Source organism: Cryptomeria japonica, chromosome 3 (assembly GCF_030272615.1).
Source record: "Cryptomeria japonica chromosome 3, Sugi_1.0, whole genome shotgun sequence".
NCBI lineage: Eukaryota > Viridiplantae > Streptophyta > Pinopsida > Cupressales > Cupressaceae > Cryptomeria > Cryptomeria japonica.
The window spans coordinates 6,115,961-6,137,933 of NC_081407.1; positions in this window are offsets into that span (position 1 = coordinate 6,115,961).

Below are 21,973 nucleotides of genomic sequence, written 5' to 3' on the forward strand. Positions count from 1 at the left end.
TTTTTAGTGGAACAATTATATAGTCCTACACATTAAGACCCGCAATTCCAAGTTATATGTCATCTGGTTGGACCTGATTCTCCCATATATGGTGACATATATACCTATCTAAAGTCCAATACCATGATGCCTAATATATCCAATAACAAAAAATGTACCTTTATTCACAAAGCCTCTCGTCACATCATTATAGCTGACACTCTATATTGACGAGGTCTTGACGGTACTCTTATTAAGTGTTTGGAGCATGACAAATATCAAATTGCCTTGTAGAAAGTTCATGAAGGCATCTGTGGAACTCACTCTAGTGGTTCGACTTTAGCTAAGAAACTCATTTGTGCGGGATACTATTGGCCGACAATGGAAGCGTATTCATATTAGTTTGTGAGAAAATGAAAGAAATGTCAAATACATGGTAATCTGATACATGCGCCAGCACAAGAATTGTGACCTTTGGCAACTCCATTACCTTTTTGTCAATGGAGACATGACCTTGTGGGTAAGATCAATACACCATCCTCCAATGGCCATAAGTTTATCATTATTGCTATAAAATACTTTACTAAATGGATTGAAGTTGTGCCCCTCACTAATATCAATGGTAAATAAATCGCTTCATTCATTTTGAATTATATTATCTGTCATTATGGTATTCCCCAAACCATTATCACTAATAATGGTAGACTTTTTAAAACCTGGGATGTTGAAGAGCTATGTAGCAAATTTCATATCCAACACCGTTTCTCAACACCTTACTACCCGCAAGGCAATGGCTAGGCAGAGGCCTCTAATAAAACCATTTTGAAAATTTTAAATAAAATGGTCAATGAAGTTGGTCGTGACTAGCATATACAATCAAATCCTTCTTTATGGGCCTATAAGACTAGTATTCACACACCCATTGGCACAACGCCTTATTCCCTAGTTTATGGATCTGAAGCCCTCTTAGCCATTGAGGTTAAGTTGCCATCACTATGAGTTTCATTGAAGGGGTTGATACCAAATGATGATTACCGTATTTCCAGACTACATGAATTAGAACTATTAGATGAAAGAAGACATAAAGCATTTAATCATTTGAAGACTTACCAACAATGAATGTCAAGAAGTTATAACCATAAAGTTGAGACTTGTGTGTTTCCAAGTGAGCGATCTAGTGTTTAAAGAGAATCCTCATAATCAGTAGTATAGAGAAAAGAAAGGAAAGTTTGAACATGATTGGTTGGGTCCTTTTGTTGTTGTAGCGACATACGGATCAGGAGCTTATCAGCTCTCCACACCTAAAGGTGAACCATTGGATGATCCAATCAATAGTATACATCTTCGTATGTTTTATATTTAAGAAATTCAAAAACCCTAATGCAAGGGGCAAAAATACAAAAAAAATAAAAAAATAAAGAAAAATACAAAAAAAAAATCATCAAAAATACAAAAAAAATGTTTTTTATAAAAAGTGCAATAAAAGCAAGTAGTGAAAACCTGACAATAGGCGTTGCTTGTGACAAGCTAACCTTTCCATCTATTTTGATTCTAAATATTTTCATATCCATAACCATTGTATACGAGCATAATAAATTCCTTTAAACGCAACTTATCTAAAGTACATATCACACCTACATAATAAATTATGTAATGGCTTGTGAGTTCATGCCTTCATATGCCTATATCATAACCACTTCATTCATAATAAACTTTTCACCCCCTATCCATTACGCACCTATCCATTTTTATTCTATTCCTAATAAGGTAGTTCATTCTTATACTGGGGAAAAATCCTCAACCTAGTTATGGAATGGGATCTTTGAGTGCCACATTTCAGAGGACAACAATTTAGACTTTGATGAGTGGATAACAAGTTGCAAGACAACATGCGTTATAAACATTATCAAGATATGAATCATTGGATGACGAGTGTCAGAAAACCTTGAAATGTCAAGTACAATGATTAAACATAACAATGACAATCTATGATCATAACAAACTATTAAATGGGATGATTATATCTGTTTTGACATGAAAACATGCTTTTGGCATGGTTGATTCAATGTTTCTATCTTGATTTTTGTTGATCGTGTTCCCTATGCTACTCCGAGATGTCTGAGACTAGAGGAGATATGATGGGGCATGGTTATTTTTCTTTGTTTGTTGCTTGTGGGTTTTTCTTTAGTAATGTGTGTACACATCTAAGGACATGATTCGCAAAAGATCATTGAGGACGTTCTGAGTTATGCATGAAAGAGGATAATCCTTGTCTGTTTCTGCAAAGAATACTCAAGTCATCTTGGTCTCATTATACCTAGATGATTGTATTAACTTGCTAAATCAAAATCCATATAAGCAATACTCAGGTCATCCTGGTGTAATTATACCTAGGTGCTTGTATTATCTTACAACATTTTAAAGCTCAATGATGAAATAAAGCACTGCTACAATGTGTTAAAAAGATGACAAAATCAATCAAGTAGGTTTTGAATTTTACATTATTCATATAGGTGTTGCATTTTATTTTATTTAGTCATGCATAAAGATCAATGGTTGTCTAGAGGTATGATTGAGTATACGTGGACAAATTAAAAAAACAAACATTTGCATTCATTTTAGTGTATTTTGATTCATTTTAGAATTCATTTAATTTATGACATCATTATAAGCATTCCATAAATACATCATCATAAAACCATATTGCATCATGTGAATATATATGTTGGTATTATACACTTAGATGAGAATAGTTGATGTTGTCATTGATGGCAACCAATTGGTAACACGGCTCACAGGTTACATCGGCAACAAACATCATCTACTGGCACCGGAAGGCACTACAAGTTTATTCACACCAGCATCCAGTCTACACCGACAACAGATTATACCTACACTCTAAGTCGACTTGAAATAATATTGTTTTGTATTGTAATTATATTTGTATGGCTGACATGATGTATTGTAAAGACTCATATATGTATGAGATCTTGTAGGTCATTTTAAAATGTAATTAGGTAATGTAAGGAAGCAATATATGAGATGTGATAGGTTATGATAGCAAATGAACTGTATATGCATTTTGATGTAATTATCCTATGAGCAAATAAGAGCATAGCAAAGTGAAGCAAGGTTTATGGAAGAGGTGTCTGACAGAGCTTAAACCGATACTGAATCTAGTATTACAAATGTTATTTTGAGCCGTACATTGTTATTGGATTTAACCATCCAATTGTAGTCAGTGTGACTCCATTTTGTGTTGAGCAACGAGCTCTAGGTTGTTGGCCTTCCTACATGTGTAGGACCCCATTGTACAATTAATATTTATTCATATTGGCCAGTGAGTAAATATTGTGGGTCACAAATCCCACCGAGGTTTTTCCCCTACCGGGTTTCCTAGCCAAAATATCTGTGTTATGTTGTGCATTGATGCTTATAATTTTGTTTCTCTTTACTGCATTATTATTTGTTTATCGATATATTAATTTGGGTTATAAAGTTACAAACAAGTTAAAATCTTTCATCCATCGATTAGACATTGATTCACCCTCCCCTCTTAGTGCCTTTGGGACTAATCAAGTACCTAACAATTAGTATCAGAGCCTAGTCCTCTATTTATAGAAGCCTAACAACTTGAGGAAGATTCTGAAACCGATACTGATGGAATGTTTGAGACAATAGTTGGAAGGAGCTCTTGAAGATTTTGATGCAGAAAAATTAAAGAATATCAAACTGGAAGATGAACTCAGAATTGCTCGGGAATTCATCAAAGCACTTCAAGATAACCTGGTTATAGCAAAGAATAAGAGAGAAAAATTACATGTGCAATTGCAAAATCAAGATGATGTAGAAAAGGAAACTCTCAGAGATATTGCAGAGAAATTGAGACAAGAGAACAGTAACATGAAGAATGAGATGCAAGATTTAACCATGAGATTATGCAATGATATTGAAGATAGAAAGAGGAATGAAGAAGATTTAGCCAGAAGACTTAATGAAAGATCAGATCAATCTCTAAGGCTTAGTTATGAAAATGATATGCTTAAAACATATTTGATTCACACGCAACATGACAAAGAGGAACTTATGAGACAAGTTAGCACTTTGGAAAGTGAGTTGGTCACTGCAAATGAATACAAAGACAAATTCAAGAATAGTTCAAAGAAGCTTGATGATATGCTGAAAAGTCAGAAACCCGACGGAGAAACAATTAGAATTGGATTTGAACATGAAGAAAGTTCCGGGATTGCAAACAATCATGATCACAACAAACCGGTAAGGCAACCTAATGCTTATAAATTTAATGGGAAATGTTTTAATTGCAACAAATTTGGTCATAGAGCAAAGCAGTGCAGATTTAGGAATAATCAGAATACAAACTCATCCACCGGTCAATGTTCCAAATGCAATAAAAATGGTCATAACTCAGAAAATTGCATAATGAATGTGAAATGCTATATTTGTGATAGATTTGGACATTTATCTAATCAATGTAGAACTCAAACCGATCAAGGTTATGGAAAAGCTATTCAGAGAAATAATGTAACCTGTTATGCATGGTCATTGCAAATGAATACAAAGACAAATTCAAGAATAGTTTAGAGAAGCTTGATGATATGCTGAAAAGTCGAAAACCTGATGGAGAAACAATTAGACTTGGATTTGAACATGGAGAAAGTTCCGGGACTGCAAACAATCATGATCACAACAAACTGGTAAGGAAACCTAATGCTTATAAATTCAATGGGAAATGTTTTAATTGCAACAAATTTGGTCATAGAGCAAATCAGTGCAAATTTAGGAATAATCAGAATACAAACTCATCCACTGGTCAATGTTCCAAATGCAATAAAAATGGTCATAACTCAGAAAATTGCATAATGAATGTGAAATGCTATATTTGTGGTAGATTTGGACATTTATCTAATCAATGCAAAACTCAAACTGGTCAAGGTTATGGAAAAGCTATTCAGAGAAACAATGTACCCTGTTATGCATGTAACAAGATTAGGCATATTGCAAAATTTTGTAGAAGCAAGAGTGTACCAGTGAATAAAAAAGGATCTAATGACAAAGGCAAAGAAAAGGTAAATTAAATTAAGCAAGAATTCACTAAACAATGGACCAGGAAGAGAGATCAGAGGAATGATGAATCTGTCTCTACACCGGCAGAACAAGGCAATCCTGCACCGGCAAGAGATTATTTATCTAGCTAAGGAATAATCCTTAAGGGTAAGGCAACTAATCGAAAATCATGCATTTACCCTCGGTTGGTGGTAAGAAGTTATATTTCTTCTTTACCAACAGACATGTTGAGTTACAATGAAGTTTTCACTGCACCGATGAAGCATTTATTGTGGTTGTAAGTTAACTTTTTCGTTATAAAGCACCATAATTTCTCATTTCAACTCACCAAAGCATTAAAGCATTCGAAGAAGAGCGAAATTGAGCAAATAAATCCCAAAGGCAAAGCAACAAAAAAAAATTCAGAGCATTCAAGGATTTCTCAGCTATAAGGTATTTATCTTACGCAATGACTTCTTCATCCTCCATTCCTGAATTCATTGCAAACCCTACCATTGTGGAGAACATAAAATGACCTAGACCCATCTTCAAGATAATCCCTAAGATATCAAAACTGGATGACTCCATTGGTACATTTTCTAGAATCCTGAAGGGAGTCGTGTTTGCTAAAGACCCTAGGGCATACATACATTGCTACATTGAAAGTTTAGGGTATGAATATTTAAAGAGTATGTTCATAAATGTTATCGCTAACAAACTTGGGGTAGTTAACAAGATTGTTGAGGATTTAGAGTTCATTAACATCCTCCATATGCCATAATTCTCAGATGAAACCGTCTGCTATGCTCTTAGCAAGGTTCACAGTGAATTCATGTGGTTAGGTTCAGTTTTTAAGATCACTAAGGAAGCTATAAGGGTTGTTACTGGTTTACCCTCCACCGGCACTAGGCTTGACAAGAAAAATAAAATTCCAAACAAGGAAGTTATGAGCTTAACCAGAGCTACATTTGACAAAGGTAACTTAGGGCTAATGATATAAAAGATAACAATGTTAAATTTACAAGTATGGTCATTGGTTATAAAGCTGCTCACACTAACAGACTGAATTTTGTATCTAGTTTATGCATTCATAATGCTCATGAGATGATCTTGAATAATGCTAAAATTGACATATATGAATGGTTAAAGGATGAATTGCTAGAGAATTTGAGCAAGATAAAAGGAGATAAGAAGAGAACCTTTAAATTTGGAAATTTGATTGTGAGTTTAATGCTTTACTTATCAAAGGAGATTCCTGGTATTGGACATAAGGATTTTGCCTATGATATTTCTATTGGTAAACAGATAAAAAAGGCAATTACTGGCATTGGATCTGATAGTGACAAACTGGTAAAAGAGTATTTCAAGATTTTTCAAGCAAAAATGAGACAAAGGGAAAGGATTCCGCAAAGCATTGTTGATAAGTATGACAAACAAATATGTTTTGTGATCAAAAGAGATGAAGTATGGATGGAGGCAGTTAGACCTAGAACTGTATGGATTACAGAGATGGGCTATGAGGTGGATTCACACATCTTGGATTCATATGCTAAAATACTCCTAGATGCTCCACCGGAATCAACAGGGGAGATATTTGGAAATGCTAAAGCAATTGAGAAAGGTGTTGAAGTTAAGATGCAGAAGAAGACAAGAGACAAGGTAATGAAAGATGCTTCGACGTTTGTTGAAATTGTTAAGAAAGGCTTATTGAAACTAGATCTGATGAAAGGTGTTGTTGAACAAGAAAGAAGAACAAAATAACAACCGGTAGCACATATCTCTCTTGTGGCTACCTCATCTGATTCTGACAATGATAGGGCAGTTGAATTCAAAAGAGTGGAAAGAAAGAAAGAAAAGCCCTCACCGACACCTGCTCCATCTCCTAAGAAATCAAGGACACTCATAAAGAAGCAACAAGTTGTAAGAGAGCCTATTGGTCCTAAGAAGAAAGTTACTCCAAAGAAGAAATTTGAACCAAAGGAATCAGATACTCTTTCACATGAAGAGTTAGTCAATGAAATCACTCAAGATGGTAATCTTAGTAATGTAAATAAATTTTATCATTCTTTTAAGGATTTAGATAAAAATACTATAGAGGAAAGCATTATTTTATATCTAGACATATATAAGAAGGTTCTTATTGAAGTTGTATATGTTCTACCTAATGATTTGTACTTAAGATTAGAAGCAAAGAGAATGTCTGTTATGGAACTTGATAAAAAACTGAAGGTAAAAGCTCTATTAGCTGTGCATCCTATTAATTCCAAGTAGGAAATTGATGACCTTATATCTGAAGCCAATAGAACTATTTTTGTGAGTGGTCACCGATAAGTTAGTCTTATGGCCGACAGAGTGAAAGAAATTGCAGATGAAACGACTGATAAATGGGACATATTTTTTGTTGAGAGAGAGAAGAAAGAAGAGAAAGACAGAAAAAAGATGGATAAGTCATTCACTAAAGTGTATTTGAAGATAGACAAGGGTAAGGGTAAGGGTAAGATTGGCAATATATCAAATATTACAGTTAAGGATAATCTACCTCCACCGGCACAAGACACCCCACCAATAATCTCAAAGGCACTGACACAAACAGATAGTCAGCCTGAAGAAGAGAAGTCAGAGGAAGTAACAAAATATGACATTAATTCAGAGTTAGACATTATTTTTACCATGAATGTGGACACTCAAGATATCAATATTATATTCGATAAGGAAACTACAGAGGTAAAGAAAACTAAAACTACAAATGATGTGATCTCTAAGTCACCGGTGAACACTGTTGAATCTCAGCTTAAAACTGAAATACCGATAGAAGCAGAAGCAGAAGTAGAAAAGAGACATGAACAAAATATATCTGAACCGACAGATAGTAAGATAGATAGTAAGACAGAAAGTAAGGTTGAAAATAAGAACAAGGATAAGAAAGAAGATAAGAAGGAAGAAAAAGTGGATAAAGAAGAGGTTAAGGATGGAAGCAAGGAAGCATAAGTGGTTAAGATAACTGTGCAAACATTCAGAGAAGAAAAGAAACCAATTGCAGAACCAAGCAGTTCGCCTAGCACCTCTACTATGGATTATAGACCAATGAATGTTACATATGTACTTTTAGATTCAATAAAGAGGATTACAGAATGCAATGCCTTGGCATTTAAGGCCATTTATGATACTTTACCAATTTTGCAAATGATTGCACCAACATGTAAAGTTGATCATATTGATGGATCTATAGGTAAATTGGACACATTGTCCAAATTCATTGCTTCTAACATTCAAACTGTAGATAAAATAAATGAAGAGACCATTAAGGAAAGAGTGAATAAGGAGAAAGATGAATTCTTTGATAGGACAATTAAAGACTGTATAGGACAGATTGATTCTTTGTTACCAACACTAAATTCTACCATTCTGGAATACAAAGAGTTGTACAGGGAAGCATGTAAGCCTCACCATTTAACAGAGGATGTTGATAAGGAAATAAGGAAAACATAGAAGGAAATTGATGATATAGCTGATAATATAATTTGTTCTTTGGAACTTACTTCAGTTTTGGATCAGGAAATGGCAACCTATGAAGAGAAGATTGAGAAATTAGAAAGAGAGAAGGAAAGGTTGAGAATGAAAACCCAGCAGTTGAAGAAAAAACTTGGTCCTAGATTGGACAACTTATTAACACACCGGAATGAGCTGTCTAAAGTGACTATTCAAGGAGAAAGATCACCGAAGAAACAAATGTATTATCTCACCGGTATAGTCCGACAGATTGAGACCATAATTTCTGATAGTACTAGGTTTTTGCAAGATCTTAACTTAGTTTTGGCAAAGGTTTTCCAGATTGTACATAACTGGTTACAAGTTTCTAGGTAAATTTTGAATTCTTCGATTCTTTTGACATCCTTTGTCATTGATGTCAAAGGGGGAGTAGTGTTGTATGAGAAAAATGTATAGAAGGAGATCATTTGCTCAAGGGGAGCACACTCAGTTTTTGGACTTCAAATTTTGGATATATCAGTTTTTGGATTTTTTCTCACGAGTGTTGCCATCAATGCCAAAGGGGGAGATTGTTGGCATTATACACTCATATGAGAATAGTTGATGTTGTCATTGATGGCAACCAACTAGTAACATGGTTCACAAGTTACATCAGCAACAGACATCATCTACCAGCACCGACAGGCACTACAAGTTTATTCACACCGACATCCAGTCTACACCGACAACAGATTATACTGACACTCTAAGCCAACTTGAAATAATATTGTTTTGTATTACAATTATATTTGTATAATCGACATGATGTATTGTAAAGACTCATATATGTGTGAGATCTTGTAGGTCATTTTAAAATGTAATTAGGCAATGTAAGGAAGCGATATATGGGATGTGATAGGTTATGATATCAAATGAACTGTATATGCATTTTGATGTAATTATCCTATGAGCAAATAAGAGCAGAGCAGAGTGAAGCAAGGTTTATGACAGAAGTATCTGAGAGAGCTTAAACTGGTACTGAATCCAGCATTGCAGATGCTATTTTGAGCAGTACATTGTTATTGGATTTAACCATCCAATTGTAGTCAATGTTACTCCATTTTGTGTTGACCAGTGATCTCTAGGTTGTTGGCCTTCCTGCATGTGCAGGCCCCCATTGTACAAGTAATATTTATTCATATTGGTCAGTGAGTAAATATTGTGGGTCACAAATCCCACCGATGTTTTTCCCCTACCGGGTTTCCTCGCCAAAATATATGTGTTATGGTGTGCATTGATGCTTATACTTTTGTTTGTGTTTATTGCATTATTGTTTGTTTACCGATACATTAATTTGGGTTATAAAGTTGCAAACAACTTAAAATATTTCATCCACCGGTTAGACACTGATTCACCCCCCCCTCTCTCAGTGTCTTTGGGACTGATCGAATAACATATGCATCACTACCATTATAAGCATTTCATCAATAAAACATGAAAAACAACATATATCCACCATAAGTGTGCATGATAGGCAACATTTCTAAATCACTGCATATAACACCATGACATATACACATCATAATTATGCATATAGGAATCATCATCACATAGAATATCATAATATCATCAACATCATAAACATAGATCATAATAAGTAAAAGCATATAGGTCATCAAATATCATAATCACAATAAGCATGTAAGTCAAATAGAAACCACATATAGAGTCCATAAAAGTCAGTCTACATATCATAAAATATCCAAGTATACAATGATATTTGGATCTAAGAAGTCTACAAGTCCCGAATGATATAACAAAGTATAAAATCAAGTCTCAATACATCAAGTGTTACTACTACAAGAGGTTGTGGGTCTCTGAACTCCTGTGCATGCTCCACCAGATGGTCCTACCCCTGGATCTAAATCTTTTTGAGGTGGCCCCATGACACCACCACTCTTCGTCTGAGCTCATATAGATGGTCACTGAGAAGTCGATACATAACTGCCTGCTCTCTGACTAGGAGGAACCACACTCTCGTATAAACCATGCCAGTGAGCTATCTCCTTCCCAGTGCAAGCCATCTCTCTAATAGTGTCCCCATGCACCCCTTGTGTCCCAACCCACTCTACTACCTCTAGCATGCTCTTAGCACATCTATATCTCTAAATGGCACTATCTCTCTCGAGTGTTAAGGTCTACATCTGAATCTGTAGCTGATCAAACTATGCATGTAAATGACCAACCTAAGCTCTCAGAGTATCCCTATCATCCTATGACTGTTGTGCACCTACTCCTGATTCTGTGGCTTTTGTATGGACTGTGATCTATTTATCCTCCACCTAATCAGAGGTGCATCATCCTTTGAGTCATAACCTTCATATTCACCAATACCTTTGACACCCTGTACAATACGGAGTGGTACACCTTGACCCGCAACTCTAACTTTGCCTCAACCTGCATCATCACACACTTGTATCCCTACCTCTACCTTAGCCCCCTATATCACCTGCATCTCTTCCATGAGCCATAGGAATTCCTCTAACTCCATCTCCAAAAGGTCCACCCCATACTTGAGATCTACCTCCCCTAGGACCTTCTCTCCTACCTCCTCTCTCGTCATCTCCTCCCTCTCCATCTCCACCCCAACCACCCTGACATAGCCTTCTCCTCAATCGCCTCTCTCCATCATCATCATCATCCGAATCACCTAAACTCAGTGGTGGCTATGCATGATCGATCAATCTAGGGAAATGATGCTTCATGAAATACCGATCATACTCCTCTGTCATACCCGCATCCAATATGTGTCATCGTAGATCATATGTAGTACGAGGCATGGCAATAAAATCTACATAGTCAACATCAAAATACATCGATGGTTCCACTCTGATCTTTCCTTGTATGCCCGAGCATACAAGGCAACTCCCTATGGCATACCCTGAATCCTCCCAAACTACCTGTAAATACAATTGATCAACTACCACTCAATGATATAAGGGGTCCTACTGATGAGGTATCGGCTATGATAAATCATTGGAAGTACTCTCGCATCATCCAGCCATGGCTCGGAAGTGACATATGGTCGCCTCACAATGGTGTCCATAGTGATGTCATGGAAATGGGGACAAGGCAACAACAAAGTTCAATGTTAATAAGTTAGTTTCAACCATAAAAACAAAACAAAGAACTAAAAACCATTCCAAACATATCAAGAGAGATTTCAAAAAGCATGAAAGAAGTTTAACAAAATAAAAGAAAGGAGAAGGGCCTCCCTAAAATGCTTCCATGATGCCTTTTGATGCTTCTCCCTTGTTTCTCTCCTCTCCAAGTCCCAAATGAGTGTAGCTCTCAGCTTTTAGCACTAGCCATGGATGCCATATGGAGATTCAAGATGGTTGAATATGATAAGAAAATACTATGCAAGAGTAGATAGTGATGCTATGAAAAAGCTCTATGCTAATGCCAGTATAACAACAATACTCTAAAATGCTTCCCTTTTGCTTGAGGAGAAGGGTTCTATTTATAGAAGAAATAGGGAAATGAAGGGTTAAGATTGAGCAATCTTAACAAGGGTTAAGATTGAAAGTTGGGGATCCATGTGCACAATTGGCACCAATAAAATGGTGACAAGTTTCAACATAGGATTGGGTTGAGAGAAGAGGTTGGAGGCATTAAAGGCCTGAGAATACCTCATGGTTATCTAGAAGGTAAGGGTCAAGTCTAAATTAAGATTACCCATTGGATTAAGAGTTAATCCAAGGATAAACCTTTGTGCAAATGTTTAAGAGATAATCATGGTCAAAGCATTAAAGGCTTGATGAGACCTTTGGGTTGGGTAGAGGTTGAGTCAAAACAAATGTTTTAACCATGTAGGAGGGTTTGAGGTAACCATTAATGGTTATTGGAGACTTTGGGGATTAAGTGGTTGAAGGTTGAAAGCCTTCAATGGTTATCAAAGACTTTGAGCCATTTAGTGGTTGAAGGTTGAAAGCCTTTAATGGTTATCAAAGACTTTGAGGGTTTGATTTGTTGAACACACAAAGCATTAATTGCTTTTCAAAGACTTTGGAGTCTTTGAGAAGTGACTCCAATTTGCTTAGGAATGTGACAATATTTAGGGGATGGATTAGGCTAATTAGGAAGGGTTTAGAAGAATCTAGAAGAGGTTTAGGCATACAAGTGGATTTTGTAGGAAAATGCAAGTGGGAGAAATTTTGGTATTTTCAATTAAAATAAAATCATTTATTTCAATTAAATGGTGTAATTTGCATTTGGATAAATATTCAAATAAATATTAATTTATTTAAATGAGAAAAATGAAGATAAAGCATTAAAATGTTTGAAGACTTTGAAGGAAACCATTAAAGGCTTGAAGACTTTAAGGAAAACCATTAAAGTCTTAAGAAGACTATAGAAGGAAGCCATCAAGTTTGAAGACTTTAAAGCCATCAAGTTTGACTACTTTAAGGGAAACCATTAAAGGTTTCAAGTGGGTGAGGATAAATAGGATTTTAAATAAATAATTTATTTAAAATAGTTGTGCAACTTGCTTTTGTAGGAAAATACAAGTGGGTGGAGGATAAAGGTGATTTAAATAAATTATTTATTTAAAATAATTGTGCAACTTGCATTTGTAGGAAAATGCAAGTGGGTGGAGGATAAAGGTGATTTAAATAAATTATTTATTTAAAATAATTGTGCAACTTGCATTTGTAGGAAAATGCAAGTGGGTGGAGGATAAAGGTGATTTAAATAAATTATTTATTTAAAATAATTGTGCAACTTGCTTTTGTAGGAAAATACAAGTGGGTGGAGGATAAAGGTGATTTAAATAAATGATTTATTTATTTAAATGTGAGAGGTGGGATTTTGGGGGATTTAAATAAATATTAATTTATTTAAATGTGAGAGGTGGGATTTTGGGGGATTTAAATAAATATTAATTTATTTAAATGTGAGAGAAGATTTAATTAAACAAATATGATTTATTTATTTAATTAATGGTATGAATTTGGTTAAGTGAATTAAATCAAATAAATTGAATAATTTATTTAATTAATAGGAGAAGAGGGTTAAGATGAATTAATTAAATATTAATTTAATTAATTATTAATTGATGGTTAAATAATCAAATAAATACTAAGTATTTATTTAATTAAGTGGACAGATTTATGTGACTACATTTGCCCCTCTTTGAGACGGTGCAGTTTATCGCATCGTTTCAAAGAAAGAAAAATAGGTGTGAAGAAATGCCCCATAAAATGTAAATTTAATGGGTGGTATGCCCCCTCGAGAGATGGGCTGAATTTTTTTGAAAAATCGGGCGATCTCTCGAAAAAGAATGAAAAGTGGAGGGGAGGTAGAATAGAAGAAATTAGAACTAATGATGAAAGAATGGGAGAAAATGGAGTGAATATGAAGAAACAACAAGCCAGTGGGTACCCTGAGGTCATGCAAGAGATACATAGCAGATGTAGTGTGGGGTTTGGATTGATGCTATACAATTGATCAAAATTGGTTGGACAATCTGGTGCAATCGGTTTAATTGCCCTGGTCAAGTCAAAGCGTGACAGTTGATGTCAGTTGATCGCTTGGACATGATAAAGTCTGAGTAAGTGAATCAAAGTGACCTGATGTGACTTAGACAATTGATGTAATTGTCCGATGAAGTCAAGGTATATGAAGCAAAATACTCGTTGAGACGTAGACAATTGATGTAATTGTCCGTTGGATTGTGTTTGATTGGTTGATCAATTGATAGTGTGTGCATGTGATGGATGGCTGTGGGGAATCATGGCAGCCCCGTTGAGACTAGGTCATTATGATAAATGCCTGATGTAGTCTAGGATTACCATAATCGATTACCTGTTGAGACCCGAAGATACTTGATCAGAGTATCTATTGATAGTCTAGGTGTGTGGGAGTTGATGTATCTGTGTAGACAGAGTAACTGGCTTAATTTTTTTGGATGAGTGAGGATGGGAAGCGATGAAGGGATTAGGATGATGTTGATGATCAAGATAGGGAGGGTGAGGGGGGATTCGATGTTAGATAGAAGATATGGAGGACTAGGACTGAGTCTTATGGAAGAAGATGAGTAAAATAGAGTATGCGTTATTATGACTATGTATGCATGATATGCAGCTATTATGAATGTATGGATGGGTGGAATGCAACAAAATGCAATATATACAGATGAGATGGAATGACGATCCATAGTGCTCTATTTTCATCATTGAGCTTTAAAATGTTGGAAGAAAATACAAGCAACTTGACATAAAGATTCAAGATGACCAGAGTATTTCTTACATGGATTTTGATATAGCAAGTTAATACAAGCAACTTGATATAATGGATCAAGTTGACCTGAGTATTGCTTGCGGAACAGACAAGGATTATCTCCTTTCATGCATGACTTGGATCGTCCTCCTTGATCTTAGACTGATCATATCCTGAGACAAGTGCATACCGTAATAAGAGATAAAACCTTTATCCAGTTTGGATGAGGTAGGAGGAACCAAAGAAAAAGCATTGTACCTGCAAACAAACAGTATATACATAAAGAATAAAGAATATGGATCCTTGGTAATGGTTCATGCTCATATGGTCGAGGTATACGCTATAGTTAGCAAGCCGTAATGATCTATGAATGCATTTGGCATAAGATCACGTAGCTTAGTGAACTTCCCACGTAGACACCATTAGTACATGCCCTAGTACTTCATTGGAAATAATGTGCAAATGATACAAAACAATGCTGAAAGATCCCGATACAGATAAACAAATGAATTACTCACGAATCAACCAAGTATTTGATAGCCTAACAGAATTTTCTTGTCACAGAAAACATCATCTTGTCTTTGTTTTGGTAAGGAAGGATGCATCCTTGTTTTAAAGACAGTTTGGATTGTTGATGTTGATTGTTTTTGGTCGAGTGATAAGTGGTCATTTGTGTGAGTATTTTGTCAATGTTTGTTTTGTATCTGATCGGATGAAGGTGTTGCCATGTTTTTGGGTGATTTTTGATGGTTTTTCGATGTTTTTGGATTTTGTGTAATAGTTTTTGAATGTTTGTGGAGTTTGTGAGTCATTTTTGAATGTTTTTGGATTTTGTATTGTTTGTGAATGTTTTTGATATTTTCTGGGACATTTTTGAATGTTTTTGATATTTTTGATGATTGCCTGAATGAAGAGCATAATGACGCATAAGACAATGTAGAATCCACTTCCATCAATAGGTTAAGGGTATTGCCCCCAGTTTTTAGACCTGACTATGAAAAGGTGGGATGCTAGACGCATGGAGTACTTTCTTAATGACAGATGAATAACAAGCCATGGCTTTGGATGGATGGATGTATGTATGAAGTAGATGTGATCGCCACAAGTCTGAAAGATAATGAAGCCATAGCCTTTACGAGTGGCGCCTGTTTGCCAGGTTTTCACCATCGTTCTTACCCAAGGTGCCACCGGAGTGATTGTTCACCGTTTGGATGCATGATTTTTCTTTACTTTTTTTAATGTTTTTATATTTTCTTCAGGACATTTTTCTGAATGTTTTTTGGTATTTTCTGATAGGCAGGGGAGCCTGATGCTCTGTACAGCTTATGTGTAAAACCGTTTGAGGTGCATGCTGTTGATTGGATCTGCGAGCGGTTCTCCTTCTGATGTAGCCAACTGATATGCCCCGGACCCGAATACAGCAGTGACAACATATGGGCCCAACCAGTTTGATTCAAACTTGCCTTGATGTTCTCTGTTTGGTTGGTTGCGAGGATTTTCTCGAAGAACAAGATCACCTACCTCAAATGTACGAGATCTAACTCGGTGATTGTAGCTTCTACTCATGCGCTGCTGATAGGCTTTGAGGTGATTGTATGCAGCTTGTCGCTTCTCATCTAGTAACTCTAAGTCCTGAAGATGAGATACTTTGTATGCTTCATCATCGATGAGATTGTGCAATGAAACTCGTAAGGATGGTATCTCGACCTCAATAGGTAAGATAGCTTCAGCACCATAGACCAATGAATAAGGAGTTGCACCTGTAGGGGTCCGAATGCTAGTTCGATATGCCCATAGCGCTGGATTCAATTAAACATGCCAATCACGGCCGGCATCATTGACTGTCTTCTTTAGGATCCTCAATATGTTTTTATTGGATGCTTCGGCCTGACCATTGCCTTGTGGGAAATAGGGAGTGGAAAAGCGGTGTTGGATATGAAATTTCTCACAAAGCTCACGAACATCCTGATTTTTGAAAGGAAGACCGTTATCTGTGACAATGGACATGGGCACACCATACCGGCAGATGATGTAATTGAGGATGAATGAGGCGATCTGCTTGCCGGTGACTTGGGTAAGTGGAACAGCTTCGATCCACTTGGGGAAATATTTAGTGGCGGTAATAATGAACTTATGGCCATTGGATGAAGATGGATGAATCTTACCCACAAGGTCAAGGCCCCATTGACAAAAAGGCCATGGTGTTGTGATTGGTTGTAGTTCCTATGCTGGTGCATGTATCAGGTCGCCATGAACTTGACATTTCTTGCATTTCCTGACAAAGTAGTAGGAATCCTTTTCCATAGATGGCCAATAGTATCCAGCTCGCATGAGTTTCTTGGCTAGTGACGGACCACTTGAGTGAGTCCTGCAAATTCCTTCATGTACCTCTTCCAAAGCCTTTGTTATCTCATCTTGTTCCAGACATCGAAGGAGAGTACCATCAAGACTACGTCGGTATAGGGTTTCAGCAATAATGGTATATCGAGCAGTTTGGCGAATGAAGGTTTTACGTTGATTATTTGATTGGTTGGGAGGAAGGGTGTGATCACGGAGATAAGTGTAGAACTCACCATACCATGGGGATTCAGAACCGACAAGGCGACATATCATTTCGGATTCGGGGATATCATAAGCGGGAATCCAAAGCTGTTCTACCAAGAACTCATAGTGTGTTGAATTCTGTGGAAGATCTAGTAGAGATGAGATGGTAGCCATAGCGTCAGCAGCTCGATTCTGATCTCTTGGTATCTGCTCAAAAGTGATAGTAGTAAATGATGTCTTTAGATTGTCCACCATTTGCTTGTATGGCATGAGTTTATCATCTTTGGTCTGATACTCATCTGTTGCTTGTCGAATGACTAGTTGGGAATCGCCATATACTTGCAGTTCTTTTAATTTCCATTGTATGGCTAATCTGAGTCCTGTGATCAAGGCCTCATACTCTGCTATGTTGTTTGTGCATGGAAATGTGAGCCTGTAAGACTTCGGGATGCTATCACCTTGAGGTGTGATAAACAAAATGCCTGCCCCCGAGCCGTGCCTAGTGTATGAACCATCAAAGTATAATTTCCATGACTGTGCTTCTGTAATCATGAATATCTCTTCATCTGGAAAATTGGAAATGAGAGGATGATCACCTATGAGAGGTGCATCAGCCAACTGATCTGCAATAACCTGACCTTTGATAGCTTTACGGTCCACATACTCAATATCAAATTCACTTAGAATCATCACCCATTTGGCTAAGCGACCTGTCAATGCTGCTTTGCTAAGTAAATACTTGAGTGGATCAATCTTTGCAATGAGTTGCACCTTGTGTGTTAACAGATAGTGCCTCAGTTTAGTGGCTGCCAAGATTACTGCTAGGCAAGCTCGCTCAATAGGTGTGTAATTGAGTTCATAGCCCACCAGTGTGTGAGAGATGTAGTAAATAGCACACTCTTTTCCTTCTGCATTATGTTGTGCCAGTAGTACACCCAATGCTGTACTTGTTGCTGAGATATAGAGCAATAATGGTCTACTTGGATCTGGTGGCATCAGCAATGGTGGATTCATGAGATAGTCTTTAAGCGCCTGAAATGCTTGCTGGCATCTGTCATCCCACTGAAAGCGGATGTTCTTGTGTAGCAGGTGTGTGAATGGGTGACACTTATCAGCCAATTGTGCAATGAATCTGCTGATAGATTGAAGCCGTCCTTGTAGTGTTCTTAGCTGATTGATATTCTTTGGAGGTGGCATGTCCATGATTGCTTTAACCTTTGCTGGATCAACCTCAATGCCTTTGCTTGAGACAATGTATCCTCGAAGCTTCCCGGAGGTCACTCCGAAGACACATTTCTTTGGGTTGAGTCGAACATGGTATTGTTCCAGTCTATCAAAGATTTTATCTAAGATGTGAAGATGTCCTTCTCTAGTAAGTGATTTTGCTAGTAAATCATCCACATAATCTTCCATTATAGTATGCATCATGTCATGGAAGATGGTGGTCATTGCTCTTTGATAGGTTGCTCCTGCATTCTTTAGACCAAAAGGCATTACATTCCAACAGTATGTGCCCCATGGACATGTGAAGGCTGTCTTATGTTGGTCCTCTGGTGCGATCTTTATTTGATTGTATCCTGAAAAGCCATCCATGAGTGAAAGCATGGCATGTCCTGCTGTCAAATCTACTATGATGTCGATATTTGGTAGAGGGAAGTCATCCTTAGGACATGCCTTATTCAGATCTCTGAAGTCTGTACAAATGCGGATGCCCCCTTTTGGTTTGCCAACTGGTACAATGTTGGAGATCCATTCTGCATAATCAATTGGTCTAATGAAACCAACATCCAGGAGTTTCTTGAGTTCTGTTTTGACTAGCACGGCAATCTGAGGATGCATCTTACGAAGCTTCTGCTTGACAGGTTTGGCTCCTTTTGCTACTGTGAGATGATGCATGACTAAATCAGGATCAAGCCCAGGCATGTCTGCATATGACCATGCAAAGTTGATCTGACGCTGTTGGAAGAACTCTATAAGTTGAGGCTGTTCCTCTGGAGTGAGAAGAGATGCCAGATGTATGATATGAGGGTTTTCAGGAGTCCCCACATTGTATTCTTTAGTCTCCTCAATGAGAATCGTCGATCGTTCCTATTGTGTATTAGTAGGGAGAATGTCAAACCCTTCATCCTCAAGTGCCTCAGAGAGGTTTTCACCGTTGGATACGCTCTTTCTTTTTACTTTTGTTGGATCAAACAATGCCACAGTGTGGTTTTCACTGAAAGATCCATGTTTTAATGTTATATTTTTGCAGCTAAAGGGTTTGGCATCCGCCCCGAAGTATGCTGTGCTATTAAGTTCAATGGCGAATCTAGCTTTGTGATCCCCGCTTGGTAGATTATGCCTTAATTCCAAAAAGTCAATGATAGCCTCATCGTTTTGGAAGAGGTCAAGACATGGGGGATTTGGTTGGTTCCATTCGATGAGTTCAGGGTGGATAATGGGCATTACTTCATCGATTAAGTTAAGTGCAGGAGATGTATCAGTGAGGGTTAAGACAGTGTGGTGAAGGTCGTTGATGGTACTCTCCCTGTCAGAATCCAGCGTAGGATGAGACGTAGGGTCTGTGGAAGATGTTTCCAGCTCAAGTACCCAAGTGGTCTTTATCTGTGCTTCTCCGTAAACAGGGATGTCTTTGTGGGGTGGAGGTGGTGATGTGTCTTCCTCATCTGAAGTGTTAAGTTGCACTGAATCGAATTCCCACTCATGTGAGTCGGTCTCTGAATCACTTTCCAGCATCCGATTGCTATACCATACTGGGATGTCGCTGGAGTTGAATACTGCAGGCGTAACTGGTTTATGTACCTTTGAGGTGATCGGTGCTACAGGAACCGTGATGGGGATAAAAGAATTTGTCACTGGAAGTATTGGTAGTGTTGATTTAGTGGCTTCTGTTGGAACGGCTGGTGCCATAGATGCTACTGCAGGTTCCAATATAGTTGTTGCTATGAATGGTTTTATTGATGTGATGACTGCTGTGGATGGGATTACTAGTTCGATTGGTGGGATGTTTGGTATTGTAGATGGTTGCGGTGGAGTTGTGAGCCTTGATGGGGCAGTGGCAATATTGCTTGATGGTGCTTTGATTATGAAAGGTGTCCTTTTTGTAGTAGGTGGGCAAAATGGTTTGCTGGGTTTACCTTTGAATCTGAGTTTAGGAAGGACTTCTTTTTCAAAGCCTAGGCCTATATTACCTTTGGGTTTGAACTCTAGCAGCAGTGGTTCTTGTCGTCCTTGTTTGCAGGATCCCAAAGCACTCTAACCATCATACCCCATTCTTTGCATAATGAGGAGGCCTTTACCATACTGTTCCGTGGGAAGCATAACTTGTGGTTGAGTAGTGGTGATGGGATCCTTATAGATCCAGTCCGCTAGGTCCTCATCTTGTGTTTCTTCCTCTTGACTCTTTCCAAGGACGAAAGGCGTCAAAGCACATGCAGGCGTGACTATGGGTTTTTGGAGTAACTGCTGTGGTTTACCATGTGTTCTAGGAGAAGTGGGCATTTGTCCCACACAAAAGAGTTGACTTAAGTTATATTCCCCGGGACCTTCCTCTTCAACTTTCATTTTAAGCTTTTCTTGTTTGGGTATAGGGGTGTTCGAACTGGCAAGAGAGGTGGGACTTACATATGATGTAGAGGAAATGGCTTCCCTATTATTAGGAACAGTAATTTCTGGTTGATGGCTGATATTATGGCAAAATGCAAAGGGATTTGCATCACCCAGGATTGTGATCTCTGCACCATTATGTGGGAACTTGATACATTGATGGTAGGTAGATGGAACGGCTTGCATGGCATGTATCCAAGGTCTTCCTAATAATAGATTATATGGTAGAGGAAGGTCCAGAACCTGACAAATTATGTGTTTTACCACAAGGCCCACTCGGATTGGTAGCACCACCGCTCCTTTGGATGAACGCTCTGCATCATCATAGGCCTTGATGGTGATCTTCTTGCGAGGATCCACTGATTCTAGTGCATATCCCAATGCTGTGACCAACTGTAGTGTACAAATGTTTAGGCCTGCTCCATTATCTATCAAGACTCGCTTGATCCTATTTTGGTTGATAAAGCCTTCAATGTGTAGTGAAGCGTTATGAGGTTATTGGAAGGAAGAGTTGTCACTTTCAGAAAAAGTGAGACAAGGTGATGACTTTAGATTTCCAACCATGGCTTGAAATTGGTCTATGTTCAGGTTTGCAGGGACTGATGCCTCTTGGAGTGCTTGATCCAAGATTGTTTTATGAGATGGCGATAGGCGCAATAGTTCTAAAATGGATATGAGCGCAGGCGTTTTATCTAATTGTTCCACAAGATTATATTGCTTTGGGACGGAGGTGGTGCCCTGTGGAGCTGCCTTGATGGTGACCTTGCCACGACGTGTAACAACATTGCAATTTGAGGTGGGATTTATAGTTGCAATTTGTTCACTGGCATCATACAAGTGATTTACAGTGTAGTTATACGCAGCCTGCGTATAATCAGTGGTATCAGTGCCTCGCCGGGAAGTGGAAGGACCCCTTTGATCTTGTGATGGAAGTGGATCCTTGAACATGAGATGATCATTATTGGTCGTTTTTGGGTCATGTCCTTCAATTTCAATTTCTCCTCGATCAATAAGATCCTGAATGAGATCC